The following is a 21,410-nucleotide window of genomic DNA, read 5'->3' as shown; positions in this document are numbered from 1 at the left end:
TGTTTTCCCAGGCACAGCTGCAGCAACCACTTGTGTGTAAGTAAAGAAAAGAGTGAACAGAAGTGTGAGAGAGTTCAAGACACTTTATTCCCTTACTGAATATACTACATGGGCTATTGTATGGCTTGCGAACAAGAATGGACAGTCACTGAAAGTGAGATTTAAACCTTTGAGCAGCATGCTTACGTGAGGACTCCCAGATATTTTACTCAAAACATTTTTTAGATAGAAAGCATGGAAGAGCAGATACCATAAATATCTAAACTTCTGAAGTTTCTCATCATTGGTGGCAACAATAAGTATTATCTGTGTATATTGCCTATTTCTCATATGGTCCCAGCAGTTGCTAAATTCTTATATTTGTATTCATAGGGCAGGCTACTACTTTGGATGTCTTCACCCAGGATTTTCTTTCAGGTGGCATTTAGAGGTCTTGCTCTTTGGAGAGATTCTGGAGAGGTCTTGCTTTTTGGAGGAAGAAAAATTTTTGTTTAAGGAAAATTTGTGGAATGAAGCATACATGTCACACTACAGCCATAACTCTCATCTAATGTAAACAACTCTAATTTCACAGCTATCTCACTTTTTATACATTTTTGAATATTTATGTTGGTCTCTTGGCTATTTTTAATGAGCAGTGCTCATCCAGAGTTGTTCATCCATTTCTCCAATGCTATACCACTTTTAACCCATCAACGTGTTAATGAGTATGTGCAAACAACAAATCTCACATCCCTTCTTATGTGTGATCCTTCTTCTGAGCCTGCAAGCCAACATTATATTAAGAAGGCAGAGAACAGAAATGCAGAAGATAGGGTTTTGACGTAAGCTACCAGGTACACTCCATTATTGCTGACTTACTAAATGACCTGCTCAAATTCTTCTTGTGTGCCCCAGATTTCTCATTTAATTTAAAACTACCCAATCTGGAGATCCGTTAACTGTTATGATTAGAAAATCAGTAATAGGGAGGATCCGCCTTCAAGAGAGGGGAGTAATCAACCTAACAGTGTCCAGGCGCAATGGAGCACAACTATTCTATTCTATTCTATTCTATTCTATTCTATTCTATTCTATTCTATTCTATTCTATTCTATTCTATTCTATTCTATTCTATTCTATTCTATTCTATTCTATTCTATTCTAATTCCATCCCATCCCATTCTATCCCATCCCATTCTATCCTATCCCATTTTATGTTGTATTCCATTCCTTTCCATTTTATGTTGTATTCCATTCCATTTTATATTCTATTCTGTACCCTCACAGTGTGTCACATAACAAAGAGACTGTTTGCCTGAAAGGACCGTGGGGGTTAAGCTCCAAAACCCCTTTCAAGGACACATAACACAATGGATACACGTCTTTCTTTTGTTTAATTTTATTTTGTTTTATTTTATTTATTAATTTACTTTATTTTTTTCATGTTTTGTTATGTCATTTTATTTCCGTTTCTGACTCTGTTTCAGAGCTGATGCTCACAAGTGTTAACACAAGCTCATGTGTAGCCAGGAGCAGGCTGATGCATTCTTTGGATTAGCATGAAAAAACATCCCTTGCACGCTGGCAAAGTCAAGCCACAGCGCTGCAAGGGCAGCAGCAGGAACACTGGTTCCTGAAGTGAGAGAACGTTGAGAATGAGGCATGGGACTGACCATGCACAAAAGAAGAAGAACAAGAAGAGGTATATGGTACTATGGGATCATTTCCAAAGTGTGACATGTAGCGATGGCAAGCTGAATTTTGGACTTGTGAAACTTGCTCCGGCACTGGGCTTCTTGGCCTGGGATGCACGACTAGCGCTCTCACCCCTGCCCGGCGCTTGTGTTGCCCGCAGGGAGAGCTGACAAGTGGCAGCTGTGGATGGTGCGGCGAACCTGAAGCCCCTTCAAGCATGGGCTGCTCTGGACAAGCAAGAAGCCCTGGGGCAATGGAGCCCAGGGAAGAGCAGAGCTGGCTCCCTGGCTCCTGCTGCAAACTTGTCCTGGGCAAGAGAGACCAAGAGATCCAGAACACCAGCGGTGCCTTGGAGGTGCAAGAGCAGCGGGCAGGAACTGAGGGCAAAGGGCTCAGAGGAGCCCTGAACAGGGGCTGTGCTCAATGCGACAGAGGTTGAGAAGCAACACCCGGGAGCACCCTCGGGGCCCGCCCTGGGAGGCCGTGGAGGACCCCCGGGAGCACCCTTGGAGCTCAACCTGGGAGGCTTTGATGGACCCCGGGAGCAGCCTTGGGGCTCAACCTGGGAGTCCGTGGAGGACCCCCGGGAGCACCCTTGGAGCTCAACCTGGGAGGCCATGGTGGACCCCGGGAGCACCCTGGGGGCTCAACCTGGGAGTCCAAGAAGTTCCTCCCCCCGGATGCGGGGCACGAGGGCCACCTTCGTGGAGCAGGAGCAGCAGGCACCCAGCCACAATGGCCCAAAGGTGGCCCAGGGCCAAGGAGCCGTGCTCACCGCTGCAGAGGAAGGCAAAAAACCCCACGGAGACATGTGATACTCACGTGGGGGAAAAAAAGCCTTCCTCCCCCAGCTGCAGGACACGAGAGGCCATCTTCGTGGTGCATGAGCAGCAGGCAGGAACCGAGCCAAAAGGGACCAGAGGAGCTCTGCAAAGTGGTCATGCTCCATGCTGCAGAGGAAGGCAAAAAACCCCCGGGGACCAGGGCCAATCTGTCCCGGGGGAAAAAATTCCTTCCTGACCCCAGTGCTGGCGATCGGCTGTCCCTGAGCATGGGAGCGAGACCTGGCTCCTCGGCCCACAGGCTGGTTGTGCTGCCCAGGGGACACCCTAGCCCTAGTCTGCCTTGACCTGGAGCCCTCTCAGGGGCTTCCGAGAGCGCCCAAATAACCCTGGCCCAATGGGCCTTGGGGGCAAGGATCCTTCCCATGCATGGTGGGACACCAGTGGGTGCTCCAAAGCACTGCAACCCATTGCAACCCCTCTACATCCTATTTCTTACGGCTTCTGAGCCTGTCTCTGCAGTGGATGAGGATGGTGAGCTCTGCAGTGCTCCTGAAGAAGGAATTCCCTTGGTCTTGCCACTGCTACCCATCTGAAAATGCTATCCATTCATTAGCTGAGCTTCAAAGGTGGCCCTGCCAGCTGAATGTCTTGCCGTGGAGAACCTCCAGCAGCCTCATCCAAGGTCTTCCTCCCTCAGCCCCTCAAGTGTTTCCTCTGGGATGTGTTGGGGTTTCCCCCAGGGCCAGCTCTGGCAGTGGACACGTGAGGCTGCTCCTTCTTATCCTGCCCAGAGCTCTGTGACTGCTGTGTTGCTGGGTGCTGGCATTGTGACATGGGGCTGACAGAGCCACACATGTGCAGCCCCACCCTCTGCAACCCCACCCACCCCATCTCTGCCCAGCACCCTTTTGAGGAAGCTTTTGGCATCCTGGCCCCAAAATAGTCCCTGTGCTCAGGAGGCCCAGTGGTCTGTCCCTGCCCTTGTTGGCCATGCACTGGGCACAGCTGACGGGTGGCCCTGACGCCTCCTCTGCCACTTGGCTCCTAAGAATAACCCTTCTGCTGTTCCTCTTCTCTCAGGCCATGGCAGAAACCATTGTCTGTGTCTATACGGGATACAAAATGTGCTTCAGCTCTGAAGGGAAACTTTCAGAGCTCATTTGTTACTTTAATCGTTCTGAGAGGTATTTGCTTGCCTCACTTTGTGGAAAGACATTCAGATCTCATTCAAAACCCTGGCAAATCTCATTTTCCTTTAGTAATGGGCCTTCTATAGGTTCCATCTCTACTGTTAGCTCAGTAAAAGTATAAGCATCACTCGTTCTCAGCTCTGGAGCAGACATTGTCTGAAAAATAATCAGCCAATTTCTGAAAAATGCAGTTACTCAAAAGAACTGAGCTGAAAGGAAAACTAACTAAAAGGGAATTAGTCTTGTTTCAACAAAACTAGGAAAACAGTTAATTTTGTATAAACAAAGAGATTTTGTTAACACTCCTAAAAGACTGATTGGCCCCAAGTTTAGAATATTTCTTGAGTGTCTCTAATGAAACACAGGCTTTGTCCTTCTGTTCCTCTATCCTGCAGATTTTCCTGATAATTACAGCAGAAAACCTCCTTTGTTGGCAAAGTTGGCCAGGAAAAAGAAAGAAGAATCCCTCCTGGATGTGCATCCTTGATTTAACAGCAGAATAATGAATTTGGAACAACAGGAGCCCTAGCTATCCTGTCCTCTCCCAGTAAAAATGCCCGGTGAAGTGGTTTCCTTACCTCACTAGTAAATTTTTTTAGCTAAATTAGTAAATCCAGTTTACTGACCTTAAAAGCCTTTCATTTTTCCTGTTGTCCTTCTAGGACTGTCTTTATCCTGCCTGCATAGTAGTTGAAGGCAAAAGTTGCAGTAGCTCTGCAGGAGTCTGAGGAGCCAGGAGAGATGGCAGGAGGTCTGTCTTCGGGATATCCCTGCAGGCCACTAACCTTAGCTGGTTTGGTGAGGGAACACATTAATGCCTTGTCCATGGCATGCCAGGCGCCCTTAGTGCTTGTATGAGTGTTTGGAGAGGGAGAAGAAGTACTTCATAGAATCATTTTGGTTGGAAAAGACCATTAAGATCATTGAATCCAAGCAGAACCTAACTCTAGCACTAAAACATGTCTCTAAGAACCTCATCTCTATGCCTTTTAAACATCTCCAGAGATGGTGACTCCACCACTTCCCTGGGCAGCCTGTTCAACTGCTTCACAACCGTTTCTATGAAGAAATATTTCCTAATATCCAGTCTGAACTTTCCCTGGTACATCTTGAGGCCATTTTCTCTTGTCCTATCACTTGTTACTTGGGAGAAGAGACCAACACCCTCCATGCTACAACCTCCTTTCAGGTAGTTGTAGAGATTGATGAGGTCTCCCCTCAGCCTCCTTTTCTCCAGGCTAAACAGCCCCAGCTCCCTCAGCTGCTCCTCATCAGACTTCTGCTCCAGGCCCCTCACCAGCTTCATCACCCTCCTCTGCTCTCTCTCTAGTAATTCTGCTCCTCTTTTCCAAAAATCTGGGGCTCATCTCCATCTAGGTTACTCACTTTGTCTTATCCTTTGTCTTTATCCTTATGTTGAACAAGGAACACCTGCTTAATAGTAAGTCCTCCCCTGTGCTCAAAACCAGTAGGTGAATTGTGACAATTTGGTTCTTCAGTTTAGCACACCAGTTGCTGGACTGGGAAAGGGTGATCAGAAGCTGTGGATCTTCTGTTGGCTATGACATTGGCTTGTTAGCAAATCCTTTCAATAAAGCACTTCTTTCATCTGTACCACTGTTTCTCCTCTCATGTCCTCTTCTATTTTGATCTGCTTTGGCACAGAGACTGGCTGCTTATTTTATTCCTGTAAAGCCCCAACACAGGGGGCTTCATTTTCAGTCAGGATCCCTGGCTGCTACTTGTAATACTAGTATTTAGCAGTTCAGCTCACCAATTTATGCTTTGCAGAAGTGGACTCGTGTCCAGACCACCTTCTGCAGCAATAAAAATGGAACTTCAAGTTTAGCAGAACTAAGTCCAGTGTTCTAAGAGAGGAAAGAAAATCCCTTTTTTCAGCAGTCTTGAATTTCTCTTATAGTTCTTGTTAGTGCATTTATTTATGAACTGAAGGTGTCCATTTGGCTACTCATTCACTGGAAATCTGCCTTCTTGTACCCGTTCCAGGTGACCAGTAGTCTCTTTAAAGAGCGAGGGCTGAAGAGCGGAAGCAGCCGTGTGTAATAATAACATTGCAGGTGAACATACTGATACCATTGCACAATACAGAAATGAAAACCAGGCTGTGGCTGCTTCTGGGTCAGCTATTGAGAGAAGCAGTAAAACAGACGTCATTTTGACTAGTCTCTGAACGCTCACAGCCAGCCGTTAGTGGATTTAGTTCCAATTCTTTAATTACTTTGCAAAGGTTGTTGATAAAATTGTGTCCTTCTCCACACTTATCCCCAGCTTCTTTGCAGGGAATCTCAAAAATTTTCTAGCTTTGCCCATGAAAGAGAGAAAATAAGCCAGGGTGTTCTTCCTTCTGCTCCGGTAGTGAAGCCAACCTTTCTCCTGTTGAGAGTACCACCTTCACAGCTTCTCTTTGTTTGCCCCATACATCACAACTGGCTTTCTACAGCAAAGGGTAAGAAGGTGGAAGCAATAGTTTCCATAATTATTATTGCTAAAAAGAAGGCATTGCTTAGTAGTATGACTGCAAGAGAGTTGCACTGGAGACAATTTTGGCCTAGGAGAGCTGCTGCTGAGGTTTAAAATATGAAGCAATAACAGAATGTAGCAACAAGTTAGACAAGATAACATTTTTCTGCAGTGAAATACTAAAGAATCTTATCAATAATACTGAAATTCATCAGATCTCCTTTCTCTATTAAACAGTATGCAGAACAATTAGGTGTCTTAGCTTCAGATCAGAAGACACTAAACTTACACTTCTGTTTCATGCTTGCAGGATATGTGTAAGAGGAGTTTTCTGTTGTGACCTTCATAGAGTACTACTTAATTATAGAGAACAGGCTTAACTTTGTCTTTAAATGAAGATGACAAGACATCGAAGGGCTCTGAATGTACTTTTAGTGATAAAATTCCATTTGGTACAGTACCGCCTTATTAATATTTTAATAAAAACAATAAAAGTCACCATCTGTAGGATACAGGGAATACAGGATATTAAATATCTTCTGTGATATCAGGGCTGTAAGTGTTGCCAGGAACCATGGTACCCTATAAAAAACACCCCTGACCCCGATGGTAGAGACTTTTTGTTACTCAAACACTGAGACAGTATCCTGCTGTGTATGAAACTTCAGCACAAAAGGAGCTGGGTGTTTTTAAGCAAACCATTATTTCTAACAAAAGATGCTTTTTCTCTCTCTAAGCCAATTGTTGAGAGAAAGCGACAGACACATACTGTTAAACAAGCTTTAGAGTTTACTGTTCCCAGGAAAATAGCATGAGGCTGGCATAATCAATTGGTATTTGACAGAGTGATAGAAATGCACATGCTATGCAGTAACTAAAAATCTGTCAGGAAGCAGCCGGAACGGCAAATGACTGAGCACATTTTGGTGACAGTGTGGCCAAAATGTTGCATGGAGCATAATCTTTACCATTTCTGAACTCATGGATAAACAAAATACGGTTAAACTGAATCTTTATTTCTAGGTGAAATGTCACGTTTCATTGAGAAAAAAAAGGTTATGATGGATCAATTATTCTCATCTTGTTTTAGGCTGTGACCTTTTCTCATTCTCTGCTTGCTCTAGTGGTGGTGAAGGGGGCACAGAAGAGGTTGGTAAGAGAAGCATGAGTTTTGACTGTAAGACTCTTGATTCAAAGTGTTTTTAAGTTAGCATATCCTTGCCAAATTATCACCAAAGTCTATTAGATGAGGCCTACTGTAATTCCTCTTGGTTTCACCATTGCTGTAAGGAAAACTTTCTTCAATAATACAATGCCACTGTAAGCCAGTATTTCTCTGTCTAGATGCTGTGATCCGTCTTCAGTTTTTGCTTCCCCATGATCTTCATATAGCTAGTTAACCTTTTAACTGTCTTTTAAATTCACACACTTTAAATTCAGATAGAACAAAAAAGGTTGCAAACAGCTTCCTTCCAAGCACTGTGATCTTGTGCATCCTTTTGAGCCCTCCATCCCTTTGACCAATGCCTGTTTGCAGTGCTGCCAGGTGCCATGACAGCATCCTACGTGTTGGGTAGGTCTCACATCAACAGTTCATTGGCCTGTGAAAGGCCATAATGGTTACTTGTACTCCGCTTGAAAATCCACATAAGGTTAAATGGAGCCAAAAGAGTGATACTGTAGTGACAGAGAGACACAGCCTCTTCTAACTACTTATCTCATAATGTCAAGATTCATGAAATATCTGGAGTATGGCACACATGAGCCTTGCAGTAGAGCACTTAACACTGCCTCATTGTGAAATTCATCTCTGTGATATCTAATTAGAATGAAATGAAAGTACCTGCAGCTGAATGTGGTTACAGAGCCCATAGAGGAGCTACAGTCTCCCTTCTGTAATGAACTCCCTTGTCTTAAGCAGTGCTACGTCTGAACATCGCCACAAGTTCCAGAAGTTGCGCAAAGTGCTTGGCTGGTTGCTTACCCTGATCTCTGCTGAGCTGTGTAGTTCTTCATAAATAAAGCAGCACGTAAAGCCTTCAGGCCAAAGACACACAGACAGGTACTGCAGTCAGTAGAACTGAAGACCTAAACTCCACAGGTGGAAGCACAGTTGCTATAAGCACCACATTTCAGTCCACTTACAATTGCAGCTGAATTGCATTGCTGGGAGGTGGGAGATGTTCTTTGGTGTCACTGGTTGTCCCTGTCACTGTAGTCACAAGAAATCGCCCATGACTTTTCTGGGAAGGATGAGGAAGGATTCAATTTCCTGTAAGTTTTGTGCAGTGACACACATTTTTATTCAGATGCAAGATAATTTTTATTGTCTTCTCTGTTGTTTGACTTGATGCCAGTAAGCAGGGCTGGCTTTGTGAGATTGCATAATAGGGATGCATGTACTGGAGAAGGGTAACTGTACCACCCATAGCAAAATGGTTTGGGGATGCCTTAGCAAGCTGGGCAAGCAAATCTGTGTTTTGTATCTCAGAATCTTCAACCCTTATAACTTTCTTTAATTATCTTCCTTTTTAAACCATTTTCTTCAAGACAAGGATCTTCCTTATAGAAACAAGGATATCTTTGTCTTTTTCCCATTCTTTCACCTGGTGTCACTTCCCAGAGATGTCAGACAGGTCAGCAGGTGGCACTGAAGATAACACAATCTTGCTGAGTCAGCGGCATCAATTTCTCTTATCAGTTATTGCTTGTGATTTGTCTTGCTTGTGATAACTCTTGCCTCCCAGGAGCTGCTGGGCACTACTCGGGCTCCTGAAAGTCATGCCAAGGCATGGGTGACTGTGACAGCAGGGGCAGGCAGCAATGGATGATATGGCTTAGCAGGGCCAAAGAAGCTTTGCTAGAAAGCATGATGACTGCCTTCAGGCTACTGTGTACCTTCTCCTCTGTCACATTACAGGATACCACATCCTACTGACAGCAATGATGTCAGCTTTATGGCTGTTTTGTGCCACAAAGCTGTTGCTAAGAGACCCCAGAGTGATTGATGATTGAAGCAAGAGAATTCAGTGCAAGGGTTTCAATATTGCCACACATCACAAGATCACCCAGTTGATTTGTATAACCATTGAAATACGAAGCTACAGCTGTAGCCCCAGTCATCGTTGATTATTTTTTTTTAGTAATTCCTGTGACATTTGAATTTTCTTGAATATGTTTAGTTGCTCCAAGTCCTTTAAAGGCAATGATGTGCTGCCAGAGGCTCTTGGGAAACGCTGGTTAAAATTCTGCTGCCAAAATGATGAATTATAGGATAATTTCCTGGACTGGGAGAACAGCTCCTTTCTGAATACTATCAAAGCTGCCAATGTGTATCTATTGTGCCTATCTATGACACAGATAAGGATCACATACAAAACTAAGAATAGCATCATTGCCCAGAAGAAAAAAAACACCCAGTCTCTGTGCCACCTACTCACGATGACTATTGTACACTCAGATTCTTAACTCTAAATCTCAGGAGAACAAATATTACTCTTTTTTTTTTTTTTTTTTATTCTTTCGGTAATAAATTCATGAGAGGAAATGGAAAACTGGAGTTGATCCTATAACAGTATAGATCAGAGATGAGTTTTAGGGCAGCATATGTCACTTCTGATCCTGGAAACACTCTGAAAGAAAACAAAAGGTGGATGATTTGAATCTCAACCTTCTTTCACATACCTGTTTTAAAGCAAAGGGCTCACACCTATCTAGTCATTGTGGAGATCAAGTATTCCATCTCTAACACAATTAATCCAGGTCTTTTGCAAGCAACATATCAGTGAAGTTCCTAAGCAAAATCTAGTACAAGGCTGCTAGAAAAGTCAGGTGTAAAAATTAGGTGAGCAGATGAATGCTTGCAAAGCCAACAAATGCCAGCTCATATAAATTAAAATGCTTTTACAATGAGGTGGGGGATGGGGGGGGAGAAAAGAAACACTTTTCCTGATGTGTTTTTGAAATTCCCTTTCACCCTCATTTACAACTGGTGGTGGTTGCTGGGCTTAAATTGATTAAGCTTGATTGTGTTTATGGTCTCAGGCTGTGTAATTTAGTCATGGGCAATGGAACAATACAACACACGCTCAAATTCTGAAGAAAGTATTCTAAAATCATCACAAGAATAAACTTTGTATTCTCATCTTTCATAGCCTTAAGAAATATTTGCTGTGTAATGTTCTGCAGGTGAGGCAGTCATTTGCTCAGCAGTTACATCCATATAGCTTTGGACATCAGAACTTGAGTGTTTGAGAGTGCATATTGACTTGGGGATGTGCACTGGCTTGTCTCAGTGTGATAAGGTCTTTGCTGATCTGCACAGCTACCAGAAACAAGCATGACAGTTGCAACAAGACGATTTTAAAACACAGAACAACCCTGCTCTGGTTACAAGTGGAGACCTTAAATATGTAAGGCTCTGGTATCTTGCTTTGCACTCATACTTTTGTGTCCCGTTGCATGACTGTGATGATTCACTTGTGTTCATTTGTTTGTAACTGTCTCATTAAGGCCTACATTAAAACATATGAAACTGCTCCTGGTGATGATAAAGTTCTGATTTTGCTAAAGTTGTAGAAGGCAGGAGGTTTAATCATGCATTTGCATCTTCCTTTTGTGATAACTGCAATGTGTACAGGGCATGGGCACAAGGTGTGATAGAGCTTGCTTTGTCAAAATTAAGAAGGCTGATGGAGTGATGCTAATTTTTACTACTTTAAAACATTCATTTAAAGATCTACTGGTTTACATGAGCGTCTTAGCAAAAGCAGCACTTGCATTGTAATGATGCCTGCTGTTGGCAAGCAGGAGTATCATCCCTCTCCTCTCTCTTTCCTAAGCAAGCCTTGATTCACTTGTAGATATTCTGATGCCACCCGCAGGAGGACGCGGGAACTTTCAGCAGTTCAGTCCTGATTTACAGCAGCTCTGTGTCCTACTAAGGGTGCTTCAGCAGTGCTGGCAGGAGACTAGCAGGTAACATCAGAAAGCAGAGGAAACTTCAAGGCATGTAGCTGCGTAGGCACATAACTACAGGGTGACATTCAAGGCTCTTATTGTATCCATGCCTCAGATTGAGAGGTATGATTTGAGTGCTGGAGGGTAAGATAGAGAACAGAAATCTCACAGTGTTCAGCCAGACTCAGCTAAGCACAGATGGAGGTTGGATCCTGCTCCTTGCTCTCATAGTCTCCTACTGCAGGTTACCTGAGTGGTAGGCTCTGGTCTACAGCTACACCACAAATATATTTTGTGAAAATCTTGCCAAAGCCACAGACATCTGAGGTTGCCTGCATTCCTGCAGGGTATCCGGGGTTTCTTGCTGTTTTCTAGAGAGATGAGCTGAACATCCGTCACCCTGGTGTGCCGAGAGGCTGTGTCCTGCTAGCAGGAAGCAGATCCAGCGTGCTGTCACAGCTCCCAGCCATGACACAGTGCACAGAGCCTGGAAATCAAGCAGCCCTGCCCAACAATTATTCTGGGACAGCATAAACCTGCCTTTGTACTGATACATGGATTCCACCTGGAGGCTTCACCTGATATGTTTCAGTGCAATATGGTTCTGCTGTTATCAAGGCAAAAGATTTGTGAGATCCAAGTAAAACTAAAGGAAAGTTTGGCTTTCTGGGGAACTCGGTTAGTTCAGTGGTTAGGCTATTATGCACTAGATGCATAAGAAAAAAAAATAAATCACAGCTTTACTTTGACAAAGATAGTAACAGAAGAGGTAAGCAGAAAAGACAAGGGAAACCATACTGTTACATGCCAGTAAAATATATTTAGATGAGCTTTGTAAAAGTCTTACTGTACTATAAAAGTTACTTAAGTTTATTTCTATGGAGGCATAAATAGAATGACTGATCTTTGATTTTAATGCTGTGAACAAATTACTGATCAGCAATATTTTTTGCATGATATGCTCAGTAAGATGCTGCTTTTTAATTGCACTTTATCTGCATTGTGAAAAAAATCAGGTTTACACTGTATATTTCTAACATGCGCAGCAGTATGGTGTTAAAGTCTGTAATGAGAGAATCAGGGTTTTCTGGCAGAGGATTTCAGCTACACCCCAAGTAGTCGTTGTTATGATTTGAATTTGGAACATTTGCCGTGAGTGTTCCCAGTTGGATCTAGTGAATGTGTTTGTCTGCTCTCTGTTTCACACCTCAGAGCACTCAGGAGCAGAAGTCCAGGATTTGCCAGGTCAGCAAACACCTGACATCAAATTCACAGCATAAGGCTGATTTATTTCTGTTTTGCGTTCCTTTCCTTTCCTGGAAAATTCTCACCACTGGAGGTATATTATTTTCAAAATCTTTAGTGTATATACCTTTATGCCTATTTGGAGGGCGAGGAGATGCAACTGCAACATCTATTTCTCTGTGCATATGCCCCAGGAGCTCTATCATTGTCAAATCTGTGCCTTGGAGAGGTTTATGAATTTATCTTTGTCAGATTCTTGTGAGGTAGGGAGGGGAAATTAGATTATACAGATGGGGAGCTATGGCACGAAGATGCTGTATCCCACAAACATTTAGGCATGTGTTTAAATGAGAAGCGCAAATCCAATTCTCTACTTAATCTGGGAAGCCAGCCAGACTTTTCAGGAGAACACACTTCGGCATCACCACAGCTGCTTGATAGGTCAAGAACTGAGTTGCTGCCGTGGGTGGGCAAAGTCAAACAGTGAATCCTGATATCCCAAGTCCTTGTGCTGTGTTTTGTCTGTAAGAACTTTTTTCTGCTTAGTTGGGGACATCCTATCCCTCTGCCCTGGTAGGACATCTACTGAGGCTTTGCAGAAGCGACGAGAGTCCTGATGCCAGGAGGAGCACTGGCCCCTCAGCAACCAGCCAAGCCTGCTGACTCTTGCAGGCTGGCACTTGTGGCCCCTGCTGCATTTGCACTGCTTGCCCAAATGTGAATGTTACAGCCTGAGTTTAACCAAACACTTGAACCAGTAGGCTCACCAAACATATATGAGAGACTTGTTTAACCCTGTGCTTGCTGTCTAGCAGTGCAAGCAAAGTGGAATTCCTCCACCTGGCCATAAGGTTACAGCCAGAACAGCCCCAGAGGTTAACTCTGTGGGTTTTTGTTTGTTTTTTTCTTGTTTACAGAATATTAGGGATTGGAAGGGACCTTGAAAGATCATCTAGTCCAATCCCCCTGCCAGAGCAGAAACACCTAAATGAGGCTACACAGGAATGTGTCCAGACAGGTTTTGAATGTCTCCAGAGTAGGAGACTCCACAGCCCCCCTGGGCAGCCTGTTCCAGCGTTCTGTCATGCTCACAGTTTAGAAGTTTCTTCTCAAATTTAAATGGAACCTCCTGTGTTCCAGTCTATACCCATTGCCCCTTGTCTTATCATTGGTTGTCATCGAGAAGAGCCTGGCTCCATCCTCGTGACACTTGCCTTTTACATATTTATAAACATGAATGAGGTCACCCCTCAGTCTCCTCTTCTCCAAGCTAAAGAGCCCCAGCTCCCCCAGCCTTTCCTCATAAGGGAGATGCTTCACTCCCTTAATCATCTTTGTTGCCCTGCGCTGGACTCTCTCCAGCAGTTCCCTGTCCTTGAACTGAGGGGCCCAGAACTGGACACGATATTCCAGGTGTGGTCTCACCAGGAAAGAGTAGAGGGGGAGGAGAACCTCTCTCGACCTGTTTCTGGGAGGGCAGAGATGTGCACAAGAGAGGCCCGGAGCATTTCCAGCATTGCCCCAGCCCGGGCCGCCCCTGCTGCGGTCGCGGGCGCACACGTGTGACCGGGAGCGGGGCTGGGTGCGCACACAGCGGGCGAGGGAGGCTCCGTTCCCGCCGCAGCCCGCAGGGGGCGCTGCCGCGGTCTCGGCGGCTCCGGCACCGGCGGGTCCGGGGCGGCTCCGAGCGGGGGGGAGCGCCCGGCGCGTCAAGGCGCGCCCGAGCGCCTCCTCCCTCCGTCCCCTCCCCTCGGCGGCGGCACTGGAGCCGCCGGGCTCCCTCGCTCATCCTCACATGGGGTTCGCCCTGCCGGAGGGACAACGCTTCTGCCATCCCGCCAGGCGCTGAGAGGGACCCGGCGCAGGCAGCTCCCCGCCGCCGGCAGGCAGGTAGGGGCGGGCGTCGCTCCTCAGGGGAACTTGGGTGAGCGGGCGCGGCGGCGGGACGGGCGCGCGGGGCTCTGCCGCCCCGGCCGTTGGTGTCGGTTACGGCGCGAGGCTGCGGCCGTTGGTGACGGGCGCGGAGCGGGGTGCACGTGGAGAGGGCGCCTCGCAGCCCGCCCTCCTCCCTCCTTCCCTCGGTGCCGCCGCTCCGCCCGGGTCTTCCCGCCGTGGCTTCGGCGTGGTGGCGGGGAGGGAGCCGATCTCCGCCGCTCGCTTGTGGACACGTCGCGGATGGCTCCTCTTCCCACCAGCGCCCGTAGTCGGCAGCGCCTCGGCTGCCGCGGGGAGCGGCGCAACTTCAGGGAGGAACCCGAGCGGGGACGCTGGTCTTCCCCGTTTTCCCCGAGGTGATGTGGTTCGCTTAAAAAGCCGTCAGTCTCCCGCCGCCCGTGCCGTCTTTTCTTTTAGCTGTCCCACAAAGGTTGCAGCCGGAGAACAAGTCCGTTGTTTGTGAAAGTGTTTTCTGTCTTTTTTTGTTTGTTTGTTTTTTGGTGCTCTACGTTGAGATTAATTTCGGTGGTTGACATTATAGATTAAACGCAGGACAAATTCCTTACGCCTTTAAAGCGGGAGTTACGGGCTTGCCGAGTTCACATAATCTGATATTCTTGTAGCTCAAAATAAACCTTTTCATTAAAAGGGAGAAAACCGGATCCAGTTCTCACAGCTTTTGATTGATTAGAGCTTCCTCGTGGAAATCAGTAGGGAGTTTTGCCTGATTAAGACTTGTAAAATTGTCCTGAGGTTTGTTACACAACTGGCTGCAGATGTACAGTGTGGGCTCGGTTAGATAACTTTGCATCTTGGTCTTGTTTTCACTGGTCCAGTTGAAGTAGTTTGAAGTCAAATTAGTTTTGATGCTCAACTTCAACGAGTCTCCATCTGAGATGTCCAAGGGAGTGGGAGGACTGTTTTACCTGCCTTAGAGAAAACTTATTAAAGAGAGAAATGAATGACACTCATTGGAAATAGTTATTGAAATGCAGCAATGCTCCATGTGTTTTGATAGCAGTGACAGTAAAGTCAACTGTCTTCATCCTGAATGTGTTTTTATTGCTTGTGTTGCAGTTCAGCCTCAGAAACTCTAGTCAAGAACCAGGGAACTAGCTGTAATAGATGTAGAGCCGTGCATGTAATCATAGTCTCCTCACTAAAGAGCATGCTTTCTGGTGTCATTACGCAGAAATGTTATAGAAAACATAGTGTTGTGCCCAAAAAAGCTTGAAGGTTGCAATTTCCACACATGTGAGCTGACTGTTCATTTATTGGTGGTCTGTTTTTATTGTGTTCCTAAAACACCTGACAGTAAGCAGATTGTGGATTCTAGTCAGTTGTTTGTGGAACTTTTCTTGTTGCTGCAACATCAAATGTTGCTATAAAAGTGCTGGTTTTAAGGTGTGAAAGTAAGGAAAATAAAGCAAACTTTCTTGCCCTTCTAATAGTAGCGATATAGTATAGTATATAGTAGTGAACCAGACTTTGTGGGGGGGAACAGAACAAAAATACCCAACACTTTGTGCTGTAACTACTTCTAGATGAGAAAACTCTTTTGGGATGGCATTTCTCAAGTTTGTTCTTGGGTTTTTGCAGTTTCAGGTGTCAAAAATCTGATCAGTCTAGCCCTTTAATTCAGAAAAAGGCATTTTATTGTGGTCTGTGGAGTTCAAATGCTCACTACTGGAAAGTTTAAAATAGCCCCATAGTGGGGCTGGTGTATTTGCTATGTTCAGGGCAATTGGACTTAGATATAAAAGAACAGGTAGTGTTTCTGAAGTAGGGCATCGCAGCGTAATGCTGTTAGCTTTTGTACTTCAGTACTTGTGTTCCCAAACTGAGACCGTGATCCTGTATGAATACAAGCATGGAAATTCCGTATCTCTAGATAGATGTGTTGGTATTGCTAAACTCATGGACACACTGGAGGCTTGCATACCTAATATCCTTAAGCGTAAGTCTATGGTTGAACTCAGGCATGTGCTTAACAGTTTTAGTCCTGGACTAGGATAATAGAAAATACATGGTGTATCACTAAAAGTATTCAGGAAAGCTGTTAATAACATTCAAAAAGAGATTCTTAATGTGCATGTGAAGAGCGTTATCAGTTTGTGCAACTGCCTAACATGCCTAACTGGCCATCTCCTAATCTTTGGGGAGAGATTTTTATAAAATGTAGTGCTTTAAATGTACCCCAGTATAAAATACTGATGTGAGGTGAATTACGGTGAACTACTTCTTACAAGATTGGATGTTTGTGCCTTGTTCAGAAAAAGTATCTTCTCAGGAGCATGCCAAAGCTTGGAGCTCTTCATATGCAGAAAACCTAATGGAGTGTGTGTTGTGGTGTTATGTGTCCAGTGCTGTTATACAGGGGACGTTTACTGATGTATCACAATTGCTGATTTGTCTTCACAGAGGTGGGATAGGAAAGTACCACGGATGTAGAGAGACTAAGAGCCTTGCCGAGTCACTTGGGAAGTCTGAAAGACCAAGAAGTTGAAGCCAGAACCTCTAGACTGGCAGTCCTGCCTGGATTGTTTGCCTTGTTTGCTATAGATTATGCTTGAATTATGATATAAAATAAAGATATTACTAGTTATTGCAGCTAATTGTTGGCTGACGATGTTCAAAGTTTAAGAAGTGTTTTTCTGTTATATGGATTTCTATGTCTTTCCATGCACATGGTATTTGGTAGGCATTCATATCTTATCCTGTCATAGCTTCTCTCTTCCTTGGTTTCTTATTTCAGTGTTTTGAAATCATCTAGTAGACTCTGTGCAAAAACAACACTCTGCTAATGGATTGTTAGAGTGGGGATTTTAAATGTGAGGTAGCCAGCGGTCAGCATTATGGTTCCTGATGCAACCATTAGTCAGCAACACTTCACATAAATATCCAAACTAAAATTTAATATCATCTGTTGTAGTGATCTTCATTGGAAAGGTGACTTTAAGTAACCAGGAAGTTCTAACTTGAGGGTGAAAAATAGGTGCCTACTAAGAGCTGTGCCAAGCTTTCTGTGAAATGGGTAACTTTGGGGTTTTAGTGTTTATGACTCAAAATTTAAGTCAGTTTTTCTCTTAAAAACGGCAGGGTGCAACTTGAAAGAGTGGCTAAATAGTTTTAGTTTTTTACAAGATGCCTGATAGCAAAACCTCTGTGTAGCAAGGTGTACTGCCCTGCAGAGCTCCATTTTTGTCTGCGCTTGCAACTGAAGTGTCCTTTGCTGGTTCAGTTGTGTGTGCCACTGGTGCTGGCTGTTGGCAGTGAGGGGCATATATGCGTAGACGAAGATTTGAGTAGCTGAAGACCTTCATATTGTCTCCTGCTAATCAGCCAATTGTAGCTGCTGTGTTTACTGCAAATTAACAAGAAGCCGCCTTAATTTTGTTTCTGCTTGCCCTTTTGTGCTGCATACACGATGCAGCTGTGAAGTTGCCTTCTAGCTCTGGTTTAGGACCATATTCTTCTTCAAGGTGGTGTACATGTTCTTAAACACCCTGGATTCTCAGAGAAAGGTAAGTTTGAAAGTGTCATTTGTGCTCCAGAAAAAGCTACACAGAGATAAGGGGAGCTACATGCATTCTTAAAAACGAACACACGCCTGAATGTTTTGGTGAATAAGCTTTAGTGCTTTGCTGAATCACAGCTGTGAGCATGCAGAAATACTTGATATAGTATTTCTACAAAGTCTGCTACAGCTGAGTACAGTGCTAGGTAAAGTGCTTATTAGGTATTTTGTTGCAGGTGTTTGGAGACCAGCTGAACTGCAGAAATTGGGGAGGGGGATTGTACATGCTATCAGACAAGAATGGAAAAGTAACATTGCAAATGACTTAATTCAGGCTTCGCTGGGAAATCTTAACAGGACTTCTTCCTTTCTCTCTGATACTGAAATATCAGGTGAAAACTGATGCAGTAAATAGCCCAATTCCCATTCATTTCCTTAAGAAAATAACAATACAAAGGGGGCTTCCAAGTAAACTGCCTTGGGAGCTCCACCAGTGGCCTGCAGAAACTATGGGATTTGCCTGATATTAACGTTTTTGTGGCAACCTGTGATACTGATGTAGTAAGCGCTAAATATGGAAGCCCGCGGGGACGGACAGTCCCGGTACCGACCCCGCCAGTCTGCCTGCCTCTTCCTTTGATTAATCCTCCGGGGACAGTGGAGACGCCGCGGAAGGGAGCGGTGGGTGTCAGCGGGGCTGGAGGGCACAGCGCGTCCTCCTCTCCGCTGGGAGCGGGGCGGAGCCACCAGGGGGCGCCCGAAGAGCGGTGGAGCGCGGCGGCGGGTGGGGGGAGAGGCCGGCACCCCCCCCACCCCCCTTCTCCTCCTCCTGGGGGATTCCGGCTGGTTTGCGGCGCGGGGAAACAAATCCCCATTTCCACGATCAGTTCTTCGGGTAAATTACATCACCTGCCTCAGCGCTCTCCCGTTCAGAGTGACGGGCTGCGTCAGCCTTGGTCTCAGCTCACTGACAATAACGAGGTGAAGTTGGCCGAAATACAGCCAGTCAAGTGCAGTCAGGTCGTCTGTATGGAGGTATAAACGAAATAAAAGTGATTCACTTCGAAGTTATGTTCAGATGAACTTTGCAGTGCATCCCAGTGCAAAGCAACCTGGTGTTCCAGGGCCCTGGGAGGGGGTGGCTGGGCACCCTGTCTTGTCCCGGTGGGCTCTCTGTGTTGGTGGGTGAGCTGCTGAAAAAGGGATGTGAGGCAAGGAAAATGCTGCTTCAGCGTTTTTTTTGTGTTTCACAACCGACATAGTCTCTCTCTGGGTTAGAGGAGGCAGGAAAGTCCACTCACTGTGATCATGGTTACATACAAGATCTTGTCTAGCTGGGGGGAGTTTCCTCTCCTCATTGGTGTCCATCCCTTAGCTTGTCCACTCCCCTCCCTGACATCTTCTTACCACTAGCTTTTCCTGCCTTACCAGCCCAGGCCCTCTGAAGTTGGGAATGAAATGGCTGCCAGCGTCTTTGGTAGCCTGACTGGAGTGCAAGAAGCACCTCAATATGGGGTGTTAAGAGGATCCTTGGCCTGACCAACTGTGGCTGTAGCAGTGATTCCCAGCTGTAGCTATCCCTGTGACTTTGATTCCTCATTTATCTTCAACAGATGCACAATTGACACAGGGACAGTACCAAAAACATTTTTTTTGCTAATCAGTGTCATTCATGGATCCGCATAGTCTGTAAGTGACTGTTATGGAGAGCTGAGGTAGTGCAGAATAAGATTCCATTTAGTTGAACAGCAGACAAATGGAAAGCAGATGCGCCCTAGGGAAGAAAAGTTTTTTGGTGGGAAGGATTGTAAACTGAAACTGCTCTAGCATGCCACCTGTGCACTTAATCCATGCTTTGCTAATCTACTACTTACTGTAATTTTCTCCAGTGAATTATTTACTATGAATTGATTACTGAATGTTATGTGCCTTGTCAGTCATCAGGCAGCAAGACAGACATTCACTGTTCATCTGGAGAGGGCAAGACACCCTTCTCCTGGGTGGCAAAAGCCAATCACTTGACTATGGCATGTAGCTTGGACATGGGTGGTATTTAGAATTAATTACTAGCTCTTTTATGATTGTCTGTTTACTTCAGATAGTTTCTCCTCTTGCATTATGTTGTCCAGTGCCTTCAGGCAAGGTAATTGTTTTTAATAGTGCTTGTCACTCTGGCTCAGCATAATGTGAAGAATAGGATTCTTAATATATTAGTTGCTATCTAGAAGGATTCTGTCAATAAGCAACTGGATATTCTGATACATGCAGAATTGGATTGTTGACTTATAAATATCTTGTAAAATATCTCAGAGAATATCTGTACAGTTATGTGAAGGCTGTGACTGGCACTTTGCCAATGCTGGTAAAATCCTGGGAAATGTGGATAAGTAATGTAGACAGCTGTTTGATATTTGGCTTTATGCTAATTGCTGCTGCTGTTACTGTTGCATGTGTGAGTTGATAGAGTTGCACATCATTTGTATGCTCCTGGTGCAGATGTTGACTTGGTACATCATGTGTTGGTAGCAGATATAAGCAGATGCTTTTACTTGGCTATTAATTTACGGTGTAAGTTTTACAGGATCATTAAGGTTCACTGAGAAAGACTGAAAATGACTTGGAGATCTTGCCAGACATATGGCCAGATAGGCTCAAAGAACAGAGGGGGAAAAAACCTATGAAATTATTTGTGTGAAATTAGTGTACAGATGAAGGTGAGTAAAAGAGTAAGGGAAGGGAAAATAGAAAATTGGACTAGCCTGTTGGTCAGAGTGTTTTATGTAGAGTCCCATTCCCTGTGTGGAATTGCAGGCAGTTTGTGAACTTCCTGGGTATATTCTTTTTGAACTCGCAGAAAGGCTTTCAGTGTTAAGCTTGTGTTAATGGTTTGGGCTGAGCTTACAGTTTCTCTTGTGTGGAAGAAGGTTTGTTGCACTACAGCTTGGGTTTTGGTTATTTTGCAGATGTATAAAATACAATGGCTGCTCTCATGTGTCGGGGCTGAAAGTACATGTGGGAGATGGCCATAGGCAGATGTGGAAAAAGCAAGCAGAAACTTTCAAGGGACATGTAATTTTCTCTAAGTTTAGGAAAAGCCCTTTTGTCTTTTCGTTAGACTAAATGCTACTTGAGTAACTAACTTAGATTTTGCTTCTCAATGTGACATAAGCAGCTGTGCTAACTTTGATAGATTCCAAATAAATATTTGTCAGTTCTGATTTGCTATCGTGAAAGCTTGCTCACAGCTTATAGGAAAAATGACAGCCTCAGCCCTTTCTCTTCATACCCATCATAATATTACCTTCCAAAAGAAAGAATTTGCCATAGGACCATAGTCAGAATGGGGGAAGCTGGTGAACTATATTTGAAAGTTGTTTTTTCTTCATAAGCTCGGATACCTTGTGTGTGTCTCTGTTGAAGGGTTAGGAGATGAAGCTTCAGCCTAAATATTTGTCATATGCATTTGTAACTGCAGTTGAAAATGTCAGATGCAGCTTATAATTAGAAACAAGGTACTGAAACCTCATTTCTGAACATGGATTTGTAATGAATGGCTGATTTAGAACCAAGTATACACAAAGGCACAGAAAAATGTTTAAATAAATGTTTTTATGAGATTAT

General features: G+C 44.6%; 1 protein-coding gene across 4 annotated transcripts in view; it reads left to right on the top strand.

Moving 5' to 3' along the window:
• The window catches only part of CPNE4 (copine 4), a 283,195-nt gene that overhangs the window by 11,915 nt on the left and 249,870 nt on the right, over nt 1-21,410 (top strand). The window contains exon 1 of one of the 4 annotated variants that reach the window (XM_065051708.1): nt 14,029-14,227. The exons of 1 other annotated variant lie outside the window; for it this stretch is intronic. The gene's annotated coding sequence lies outside the window, so the exon portion shown is untranslated. Of the gene's footprint in view, nt 1-14,028; nt 14,228-14,435; nt 14,629-21,410 lie in introns of those variants that run through there. 2 more of the 4 variants (XM_065051709.1, XM_021291720.2) reach the window with 2 other exon arrangements.

Source organism: Columba livia, chromosome 2 (assembly GCF_036013475.1).
Source record: "Columba livia isolate bColLiv1 breed racing homer chromosome 2, bColLiv1.pat.W.v2, whole genome shotgun sequence".
In the NCBI taxonomy this organism is placed as follows: domain Eukaryota; kingdom Metazoa; phylum Chordata; class Aves; order Columbiformes; family Columbidae; genus Columba; species Columba livia.
The sequence above is the reverse complement of the archived record's forward strand: the minus strand, read 5'-3'. Positions and strand labels throughout refer to the sequence as shown.